Source organism: Ambystoma mexicanum, chromosome 12 (genome assembly GCF_040938575.1).
Source record: "Ambystoma mexicanum isolate Mex_15411 chromosome 12, UKY_AmexF1_1, whole genome shotgun sequence".
In the NCBI taxonomy this organism is placed as follows: domain Eukaryota; kingdom Metazoa; phylum Chordata; class Amphibia; order Caudata; family Ambystomatidae; genus Ambystoma; species Ambystoma mexicanum.
Genome location: NC_090936.1, coordinates 83140656 through 83152441, shown reverse-complemented (window position 1 = coordinate 83152441; position 11786 = coordinate 83140656). Strand labels below are relative to the sequence as shown.

The 11786-nt window shown below is 44.8% G+C and overlaps 1 protein-coding gene across 2 annotated transcripts in view; it reads right to left on the bottom strand.

The window, feature by feature from the left end:
- The window catches only part of GSAP (gamma-secretase activating protein), a 2819616-nt gene that overhangs the window by 828844 nt on the left and 1978986 nt on the right, over window positions 1–11786 (bottom strand). The window lies entirely within an intron of this gene.

Here is an 11786-nt window from a genome sequence, read left to right as displayed (position 1 = left end):
GGGGGTGGGAGGGAGGGAGAGGGGGTGGGAGGGAGGGAGGAGGGAGAGGGGGCGGGAGGGAGGGAGGAGGGAGAGGGGGCGGGAGGGCGGGAGGAGGGAGAGGGGGTGGGAGGAGGGAGGAGGGAGGGAGAGCAGGTGGGAAGAGGGAGAGGGGGTGGGAGGGAGGGAGGAGGGAGAGGGGGTGGGAGGGAGTGAGAGGGGGTGGGAGGGAGGGAGGAGGGAGAGGGGGTGGGAGGGAGGGAGAGGGGGTGGGAGGGAGAGCAGGTGGAGGGAGGGAGGGGAGAGAGAGTGGGAGGGGTGGGAGGGAGGGGAGAGAGAGTGGGAGGGGTGGGAGGGAGGGGAGAGAGAGAGAGTGGGAGGGGTGGGAGGGAGGGGAGAGAGAGTGGGAAGGAGGGGGCAGAGAGTGGCGGCATGGTGGGAGGGAGATGGTAGTTGGTTGGGGGGATGCTGGGTGTAGAAACGCAGCCTCAGGAGGACACAACACATAATTTGCAGTGAAAAGCAGCCCGACACAGCCAAATGTGAAATCACTACGCAGCACCAGACTTGATTCTTAAAAAGCTGCTGATTGGAGTATTGTTGGGGAACCTTGCATTGGGTAGAATGGCAGAGGAGTTTGGAAAAGGATTTGAGTGATGGCATTACCCGTTGCTATGACAACAAGAAATTCTCAGTTTAGAACCCCCGTTTCCCCCCTCCCTCTCTCTCTCTCTCTTCTGTAACAATGGTTTAGGCAATTTTGTGGCACAAGCGCACAAAAGATTTACCAAAAAATAATCCTCAGAGAACTGCAATTATAGGGAAGAGCAAGTTGCTTAGATTCATGCCAGGCGCATTTCAATAAAGGAGTAGGGACAACTTTGAGTAGTTTTATCTGGCACTACTGTCTGCTCAAGCTAAGATATGTATACTTGGCATTCCTACACGTCAGCAAAGCTTTTGATCACGTAAACAGGGCAATATTGTGGGAAAGCATGCATGATAGTGGTTGCCCTGAACCATTAATTGGAATGCTGGAGGCTTTGCACTCGGGCACAAAAATAAAAGTGAGATTAGATTTGCAGGGCTCATATTCTAATTGGATAGAGACTAATCAGGGACTACGTCCGGGGTGTGTCCTCGGTCTGTTTCTTTTCTGTTTTTTATATCAAGGATATCCCCACTTGTTGGAATTCTACGAGGACTAACCCACCCAAATTAGGGAATCAAACGGTGCAACATTTGACATGCGCTGATGGCATTGTCATCTGCAATATGACCCCCAAAAGGCTGCAAAGAGCCCGTGGAAGAGTTCCTTAGCCAGCGGGATCTTAAGATGAACAACATTAAATCAAAAATCTTAGTACGAACAAGAGAAAGTGTAAGTGGAAATCATTTGGTTGGAACGTCAAAGGGCAAGCGTTGGAGGTGGTTGACAAATTTAAGTATCTGGTATCTTTTATTTATGATCGGACAAGTAGCAACGTGCCGGGCGCTGATATTAGTTCAAGATTTTTGGCAGCAACTTCCCAGTTAATTCAATTTGACTTTAAATTTGGAAGGTACTCCTTGCTGCCAATGATGCAATTATTCAGACAGCAAATTGTGCCTAAGCTACCTTTTGGGGCACAGACGAGATAAGATGGACGATGCTACACCCTGGGCTAAGCTGGACGCTAAAGTATAGCGCAAAGTCCTGCGCCTTCCGGCCTCTGTCCCGGTGGCTGGTATTCTGTTTGAATTAGGTCAGCTCCCAATTCAGACAGGAATTGACCGGGGAAAACTGCAAATTTTTGCCAGGATTGTCAGTCCGCCAAATGCTTCCTTTTGTACATCTCAATGAAATGTGGGTCAAGTGTAACTGCAGGGTTTTAGTGAAATAGGTGGAATGGGCACGCTGTTACTCTCAAAAATGGAATCCTCGTAGAAAAAACGTTTGCTAAATCCTAACAAGGTAAAACAAACTATTTATACTTGTTTGGATTCAGCTCAGGGCTGTATTCATGGAATACGAAACCTTTGATGATCATTTTAATTGGTCAATAAAATAATTACATTTTAGCCCCATACCTGTGGAAAAATCCATCGAGAGAATTTAGGTAAAAAATGTTGAGGGTAAAGCTAAATCTATTCCAAACTAGGGAAGTGTTAGGGAGAAGGAGTAAAGTTCCTAAAGGTAAGTGGTTATGTCATTATTGTGCCCGAGAGGATTAAACCTTAAAACATCTGTGTGTCTCATGCCCAGATTTACGCAATGTGTGGGAGATAATAACTGAGCTGTGCCCTAGACTGACTGAAGAGGATCTGTGCATCAGAATCTTAAATACTAGTGAGCTCTCACTATCAATAAGGTTATTTGAGTTTCTGGGAATTAATTTGGTTTTGTGATTTTAAAAATATATCATGTGAAAAGGATTTTAAGGATTTTTCCAATTTGAATTTTTAAGGAATTTTGGATTTATTATGTCTTTTAACTTTAGTTTTTAAAAGATGCATACATTGCTAATGTGATATTTGTTTGTCGATGTGTGAAAAGTTCAGATTAAGACATGTTTGACAGGGGATGAGGTTCAAATACTTTCAATGTGTACACTTTTGAGTATTAATCTTGAACAATCGGTGGTTGCTTTTCTGTTTTTTAAGTCCTTAAACACATTAGTGTTCAGTGACCCCCACATGTCTTCTGGTGAGCCCCACCGAGTAAGATATATACCGACCATGGACAGGTACAGTAGCAATGAAGCAAAACAATCAACCAGCACCTTCATACCAATACTAGAAAAACTTCACAATTGACAAAGCATTATCAGCACATAATCTGGGCGATTGCACCAAACCTCGCACACTGTACTCAATCTAAGTGTACATCAAATCAATGCTCTATTCGAATAAAACCAAAACTGGACAATATGCAAGTGCGGGAGATAGACCCATGTTTTAAAATAAAAATGCTGCACAGAAACATAATGAAAATGACCCCCAAAAAAAGTGAATTGTCATGGTGCGAAAATACACAAATACCCGATGACAAACGTTACCAGTCATTTAAAAGAAATCTGCAATTAAAGTCATATGACTAATGTAAAACAAGTAAAGAAAATGTGTTACTCTGCTAAATACGCAAAAAGCAAGGGAGGCTTAATGCCAACTTTAGAACGTAAATATTAATACAGTGTTCATATTTCCATCAGATGTGTGAAAAGGTGAAAAAGCGATCGCCGCATTGTTTCCCGCATGCTGCTGTGTAGGAATAGTTTATGCGAGCAGTAGGAAACGTCTGTGATTCACACGCTTAACATGTCCAAGGAACACACACTAACATCTTCCATGATGTTGGCCAACTCTTTTGCTGGCCTTAGCTCTTTGTCCTTGAATCATCCATCCTGTATCTGAAGCTGAATTGCTAGCTATCTGCCACCACAACAAGCATTGTTGTTTTGCCTATACAGTGTAGCCGAGCATCAACCATCGCCTTCCAACTCTCGGCTGGTTCTGATGTTTCGGAAACTAGACAGAGTCAGTCCGAAAAACACCTCTCTTCGCATCACAGTTAGGATCACAAGGAAAACCAGGGTCGGCCTGGGACAGAAAACATCCCGGGCACCCATAGAAAAGTGGCCCACAACAGCAAATAGCCATTTGTTACTTTTCGTGATCGATTGTTTCAGATCTCCATAAGAAAAAAATTAATAAATAAAAGTGTTGCAAATGGTGCTGGGTCGGCCCTTCACGCATTGCCCTACAGCCGTATAGGCCTGTCTGATCCCAAGGAAAGCTACCAAAAGAAAAAATGCATGTCTTACTACGGTGTGCCCTAAACAATCAGAAAATCTAGATTCAATTACCCAGTTAATACTTTCAAACCAAATTCCACAGTGTATGTATGCGTGTAGTTCTGGTGTGGTGTATGTGCAGTGCTAGGGATAATGTGCGCATTGTGCCTGTGTGCAGAGCTGAGGGTACGTGTGTGAATAGAGTGCTGGTTGGCGTCCAACACCCCCTAGCCCTACACAATCTGCAGAGGAAATGAAATACAGTAATTAAAGTAGAGCCAGAAGGCCTGGCCTGTTGGAACCTACCTAACGAAGATGCAGACATGAGCATCCCTAAAACTCAGTTGCACAACACTGCATCAGGGGTCTGTAACTGTAACTCATGGCTCACCAAATGTTTTGTACAGCATTCGCATTAATCCAGACCCGTGGCTATGGCTGATGGGAGTTGTAGTACAAAACATCTGTCAACTCAACATTTGCTGTCTACACCATAACTGCGGATATGGATCCCTCTGTTAAAACCACATTCCAGGTGAGAGATGTGAAGAGTACAATTCATTTTCTCAAGTCACAACCTTTGTATTAAAGGGCAGCAATGCAGCATTTATAGTGCAAAATATACACTGCAGACACTGGAATAGCAAAAGGAATGTGAGCTGAAACCCTGCATTGGCTTATTATCTTACATATCCAAGATGTAAGATAATAAGCCAATATATATCCCGTGGGGTGGGGTGGGGAGGGTGGGAGGGTGTAGAGAGGATTTATTGGAGATCTCTGATATCACAGAGAAATTCCTGTCTCCCCAGCACAATATCAAACTCTGCTTTCCCGTGTTGCAGTGCATGCAAACCCTTGCCATGTGAAATACCAAATAACAAAACGTTTAACAAAACAGATTGCTAATCATATTTGAGAAAAACACAGACATATTTTAAGAAGAAAGCGTTTCAATCAATGTTTCGACTTCTCTGTGAGAAGTTGAACCCAGGCCACGTGTGTGGGGCGGCCCAGGGAAAGACTAACGCCCCGGTCGCATGCGCTGGGCGGTCCCTGAGCGGGAGCATTGTTAGAAAGAATTCTCTCTTTAGGCTGAATTTCCTAACCTAGTGAGTCCCCCAGCAGCTTTGCTGGATTTCTGGAGTTTGTTTTTTCCTCCTGCCAAAAGTGAGACTCTTTTTCTCCCACTCTTGGACATGATTTATGGTGTTCCTTTGACTGGTAATGTGTTTTATGGGCTATGGGGTCCTTTACTCCATAGGGTCCCATGTGTTTTTACTATGTGTGTTACACAGCACCCTCCGTGCAGAAACACAGGGGTGTCATAGTGACACCCCACCATAGACTCCATACCCTGGGACTGACTACTGTCTCCCAGGGCATGTAAAGTCACCATTGGCTTTACTAGTCCCAAATTATTAACAGAAACCAGTACAAAACATCATATTGTGGACATACTGGTCGGGGCAATTCGATTGCCCTGGGGTCTGTTAGTCGAGGGGGCACGTCTCAGTCCCCCCTGATCGAGTTTTGGCTGGTGGCAGTGGAAACTACTTCTTACATTCGACTGCAAATATTTTCCTATGGGATTTTCCCATTGTTCGAGGCTACCAACTTTAATTATTTAATTCTCATAGCCTCGAGCATACCGCTGGTTTATTTAATTAATATTAATTCGCCGGTTGGTATTTTTTGCCAGGACTCTATTCTAAAATGGCGTTTGTGTTCTCTTCTGTGACTCCAACCAAAGTCGAGCCCTTTGTTCCACTTTTTGGCGGGCTTCTCCACAGAAGCCTACAAAAGTGGTGCCACTATGTCTGGGTACCACAGGGGGTGTGGGAGGGGGTTTAGGCGCCCTGGACTGAGTTACCTTGGTAACTCAAGTCGCACTCTTGTGTGATTGGCCCAAGTGGCGAGCCGGCCGGCTCACCACTTAGCATGTTTGATTGACAGCTAGGCTGAGTGAATGGGGGTATGCTGCATAAAAGCAGGGCTTTGGGGACTGGAACTTCAGAAGTCGCCACAGGACCTGAGAATCCGACGAGGGAGAAGCTGAGCCGACCTACCACGACGACACCACCGGTGGAGCCCTGCGGAACTGACTCACCACTTCCCGACGACAGAGAAGATCTCCCGGCTGGAGAGGCTTCTTCCCCTGACTGGTGGGCACAACCAGTTTTACCTTCTTTCTTCATACCCCAGACCGGTTTGTGGTCGAACTGCCCGTGCCAAGCACCCCGGCGGCCGGATAGCCACTCACCATTGAACCGCGAATCAACGGACCGCTCCTTGTACCTGAGAAACTCCGCAGCTGGTTTCTTCCCTGGCAGTGCAACAGACCCCTGTCTTCCTCCACGACGAGATCCTCTCTTCCCCCGGACGAAGCACCGACTTGCATCCGCTGCCAGGAAAAACTGCCCCCGCTGGAGTGTTCTCACCACTTTAAGGTACCGTGTCCGCCGGGCCTCCCTTTCTAAAGATTGCTACAAGGTAATAACCACCCCTTAACCTTCTGGACTGGGCTGGCCGCTTTGACCCTCTAACTGGTCCCTTTTTTTGGTCCAACTCCTTTTTGAACCATTACAACAGTTTTTGTGCACTGCAACCGTGTGACCTTGGACACATTTCGTTTTGATCCTCTTAAAGCTGATCCGGCCTACTGACTCTGAATCCACGGTTTTACTTTGCCTTCCTCTCTTGTTATGTTCTTGTAAAAGTGTTGGGATCTGTTTCAATTTGTTCTCTGCTTTTCTCTCCCTTTTGAAAACAAACTATTAGAGTGCCATCTACGTTAAGCGCTCACCGCTGTCTGAAAATAAGTGGGGCTTTACTTAAGACTTGTCTAATATTCTTTTAAGGGAGTGTATATGTTTTAGTGACTGTGTTTCTGAATTGCTTCCTATTAGTGCCTGTGTGTTTTTCTAGATGTGGTTTTAAATAAATAATTATATCTCTTTTACACCAAGCCCTGGTCAGTGTTTACTTGTTCTATTGTGTTCTCTTGATCTATTGTGAATACTCTGTATACTGCCTAACTCTTCTTGAGGGAAGTCTGACTGCTCAGCCACAGCTACCAAGTGAATCTGTGTGGTACAGACTCCTACCTAGTGGGTTTACTGCCAAACACCTGTAGTCTTAAATCTTTTGCAGTGGTCCCAGAGGCAACTGCACATGGCCTGGGAGGCAGGGGTTCGCCCGGTGGCCAAACCAGGCAGGCCAGAAGAAAAGAAAGACACACAGTCCGGGACTTGCGTGATGGCAGCCAGACCCACCGCAGCGTGGCCTAGTGGCTACGGCTGCCTGGCCCCCAACCTGGGCTGCCTGGAGAAGTCCCAGGCTGCGTGCGCAGTGCAACCCATGTGAAGATTATGGCTGTACTGGGAAGCCCACACGCCCCGTGGCCAGGCGGGGCAGGCAGCCAAGATTAGACCTATAGCACCGCCGGGGGGGGGGTCTGCAGGCAATCAGCGCTCCCTCGGTCCAGACGGGGAGAGCAGAGAACGCAGGAACTCACCTGGAGCCCTGGCCAAAACGTTATGAGCAGTTTGGGGCTCAATGCGATGTGTCAGGCCAGGGCGGAGTCCAACAAAGACTTTCCCGCTGTAAAGAAGCTCCGCCATGGAGGAAAATGAAAATATTAACTGCTGCAGTGACAGCAGGCAGCCTGGGCTAATACACCCCAACAAATATTTCCCAACAGATCAGCACAATCCTTGGAGAAGGCTGGGTAGCAGTACAGCCCTAGAGCCCTGCTTGGATTCGGTGAAATAAAATGGCTGCTGTGTGGGAAAAGAGCACATACTCAGAGACAATCACGATAGTGACATCACTGACAAACTAGACAGCCAATCAGCTACTGCTTACATTTCACGGCACTAGAGCAACTGCCACAAATCAGTAAATGGGCATTTTCAGAACCATTTTAAACCAAAACGTAAGTAGTACAGTACCTTGTTTATTTTAAATACAAAATACAGTACAATTTGTAACATAGCTTTAAAGCTGCAGTATATATATATTTTAAAACATCAATCAAGTTAAATAACTTTTTAATAACATTAAAACATGGCGGCCTGCCATTTTGGAAGGAAAAATGGCTGACAAATTCACCACACAGTAGAAAATCAGCCAAAGAGTGCAAAAAGAGGTGTGTTGTGGGAGGAGATGGGCGGGAATGGGAGGAAATATTGTAACAAGAGGGAGAGAGCCCCTTATATTAGGACCTGGGGTTTGCAAATGCTATATAACAAAAGGCAGGTGCCCTAATAGACTAATTAGTTGTGCACCGGGCGTGCATCTGTTTACAGAATTGCCAAGGAATGGCTGCTTATTTTCAACTCAGCAAGGAAAAGCATACTCGCATCAGCTTTTATCAAAACAAAAATGTCCAAAGGATTATTTTTTTATTTAAATTAATTTTATTAGTTTTTTCCATACAGAAATTGAAACATTCTTTAACACTGCCACCTGCAGCGTGTGCAATAGTCACAATTTAACGTTCCATCCACTTCCCACACCGCCCGCCCCCTGCCACACTCTCCCAACATCCTCCCCCTCCCTGTTTGCAAGGCCATTGCCCTATATCCCTATGTCACTTACTTAATTGGAGCACCAATTCCAATCAATGGGAGCCATTCGTCTCCCCTCTAATCGTAGCATTCCCAGTATACAAGGTTTGTACCAAGACTTCCCACTCCGCGACTCCTGTTTTGGTCTCTGCCTGGCCGCCCCCCTCCATACCACAGATTCAGCCAATGCCCACTTCTTCAGGTCCCACCACCAATCCTCTATATCTAGTCCCCTAGGGGATTTCAATGCCATGGTGATTCTGCCTTTGGCAAGGATATAAGTTTTGTGAAAAGAGGTTTGGCTTTTAAGAAGACTGGTTTGCTTGGCAACACCTTATTAGTTACTTCCTTATGGTGAGGTCCTTCTGTTAGCTGTCGCATCTCAAAGAGTAATGCGGTAAAAAGCCAACAAACCACACACAAAACTAAATAGAACCACAATACTCTTTGTGAGAACTGTGCCAGTTGGAATGTTGTCATCAGTATTTTATTCCAAAAAGCATCACAAAGTGCCCTTAGTGATAATACGTGTTTCGGCGATTGCCTTCTTCAGATCAGGGCATATACCATCGTACACGTTCGTCTTTAACTGGTCGTTAGACAAGAGTATCAAGTTTCTTGGGTTAGATCCCTGTCTGCCTTCATTATCGCTGTGTTGGCCTCACATTACAACCAATGTAATGTGAGGCCAACGCAAAGATAATGACGGCAGATATTACTGATGACAACATTCTAACTGGCGCAGTTCTCAAAGAGAATTTTAATTCTATTAAGGATATAAGCTAGATCCTTCAATTTACTGACATGTTTCGCTCCTTTGGCACGCGGAAAGTGGCCAAACAGGCATGCCGCTTGTGAATTAACATCCAATTGCACCCCTCCCTTATTTAGTCTGCCCGCCACCTCCTGCCAGTATTGTCCCACCACTGTACACAATCAAAACATATGCAGTACCCCGCCTCTTCTGCCTTGCACCTGGGGCACACCTGCGCCTCTGCGCCCGGAAACTTAGAAATCCTCTGAGGCGTCATGTATACCCTGTGTTTTATCAGTAGTTGTATGAGTTGCAGTCTCGAGTTTTACGACACCCTCTTATGGTATCTCAGTACCTCCCTCCACTGTGCATCTGTAAAGGGGTCTCCCATGGCTTCTTCCCATTTGCCCCTTATTGCCAGAGGGGAGCTGGGGCCGATTTAACAGTAAGAACTCGTATATTCGTGATATGGCATGCTCGCCCTCCAATATGTCATACAGGGTGTCCACAATGGAATGCTTCTCCTGCAGTTCGCCATGCGCGTGCCACCTACATATAATCTCCCCTTTAAGTGTGCAGTGTAGTAAATATTAGCATGTATGCAGTCCTGTGTGTTCTGCCAGCTCTACAAGGTTTATAAAGGAGGAATCTTGTAATACATCCCCTATTGTAGCCACCCCATGAGATTCCCAGTTTGCGCGTATTCCCAGTTTCATCTGTGGAAGGGACGCTGCCACTAAGACTAGGGGGATCTGTACTGAGAACGGGTCAGTGAGCCCCATATCCACGGGAGGGTTAATTATTTTACCTCCTTTACCATTCTTTTTATTCAATTTAATTATTTTTCTTTGTTGCTACTGAGGGACATGGCTTGTGTCCTCAGTTTTTCTTTGCATAAAGTGACAGAAAAAACAAACATCACTAATCAACAAACATTGGTTTGTAATCATGGTTTTCACACATGGCCCTGCATGTATCTTTTTTTTACTTTAGGTCCTCATGCAACATTAACCCCTTCAGTAGAAGAGCCCTTTTTCCAGGAATGTCCACCCTCCTGCCCTCTGAACATCAAAGTTACACACTTTTAATATACATTCTTTTTTAATATACTTGTAGGGGTTTTCCCACTATGCCCGCACATACGCTCTGTATTTTACATTGTAGCCATCTTGAATGCAACTAGATGCCTTCCCCCCCTGAGTGACGCCACAGGAATTGTACACCTCCCGCCAACCAGTGGACAAGGGCTCGTATTTTCTCTAGGTCAGTCCGCATTTGGACACACACTTTCCCCCTCTCTTTATGTGTATAACTATAACCTTTATTGCTTCACTGATATCTCAGCCGTCCCCTCTTTGCAAAAGGTAATCACACTGTTTGGTGTTCCTACTTCAGGGGTCCAAGAGTTTTAAAGGTCCAGAAGAAGGCGGACTTAACCACAAATTGCTGAAACGTCCAAGACAAGGACATTCATTTTCTGTCCTTACTATATACTAATAACAAGTGACGTCGACCAAGATTCGGTCAGGGGACCCACACATCAACTGTAAATGCAAAGATCTGTTTTCTCCGCCCTAGACTGAACAAACTAGGAATACAAGTCCACGCAAATTTAAAGTATGGACACACGGACCACATCACACACTTTGGGTAATTAATATATATATATGTGATGTTTCATTGATCTGTTCATGTTTTCTGCACATATTTAATGTTTAATTGTTCAGATTCTGTCTTGAATGCACTGTACAATTTAGGATTTCTATTTGGCTCCTATTTATTTATTTTTTGGATTGTATTTATGTAAAAAACAGAAGACTACTTTATGTTTTCCTTCAATATGTTTGATTATTAATGTTTGTTTTTTCTGTCACTGTATGTAAAGAAAAACGGAGGACAAAAACCATATCCCTCAGAAGCAAAAAAGAAAAAGATTGAATAAAAAGAATGGTAAAGGAGGGCACATAATAAAAACCCCCATCTCATTTGTTTTGATAAAAGTTGATGGGAGTATGCCTTTTCTTGCCGAGTTGAAAATAAACAGCCATTCATTGGCAATTCTGTAAACAGATGCACGCCCGGTGCACAACAAATTAGTCTATTAGGACACCCTCTTTTGTTATTTAGGGAATCAGGAGGAAAACCCTATAGATTTCACTTGGCGATGGGCGTTACATGGGTGGGACACATGGCCAAACTACATAATATCCATCCTCATATGTCAACCTACATTGAAAAGCATTTCAAATCTGCATCCAAAGCCCCGATTTCAAGCTCTCATGTTAAAGCTCTTATTTGAATGACAATAGTTTTAGATTTATAGGTAGCGCTTTCAACGCCACCTAATAGCCAAAACTAAAACTCAACTGAGGTCATGGGGCTTGCTACAAGCAATTTATACCGATGCAGACGGCACGTCCAGCTTCTAGAACGAAGTGCATGGAGGAACCTCGACACTAAGCAGCACGATGCTCCCTGCTGTTCAAAAAGATTCCAAGATTTGCTAAAGTAGGAAGAGTATATCTAGGATAAGGAATCTTTGGGAGGCCACAATCAATTAGGATTGTTATTTATAGATATGATTTATCACCATATGAATATCACCCCATGCTGCCAATATTCTCAAAATGTATATTTTGTGTTACCAGAGACAGAGTGGCCAGTAAATATGTGTAATGTATATGTTCCTGCATGCTGGACGAGCTAGTT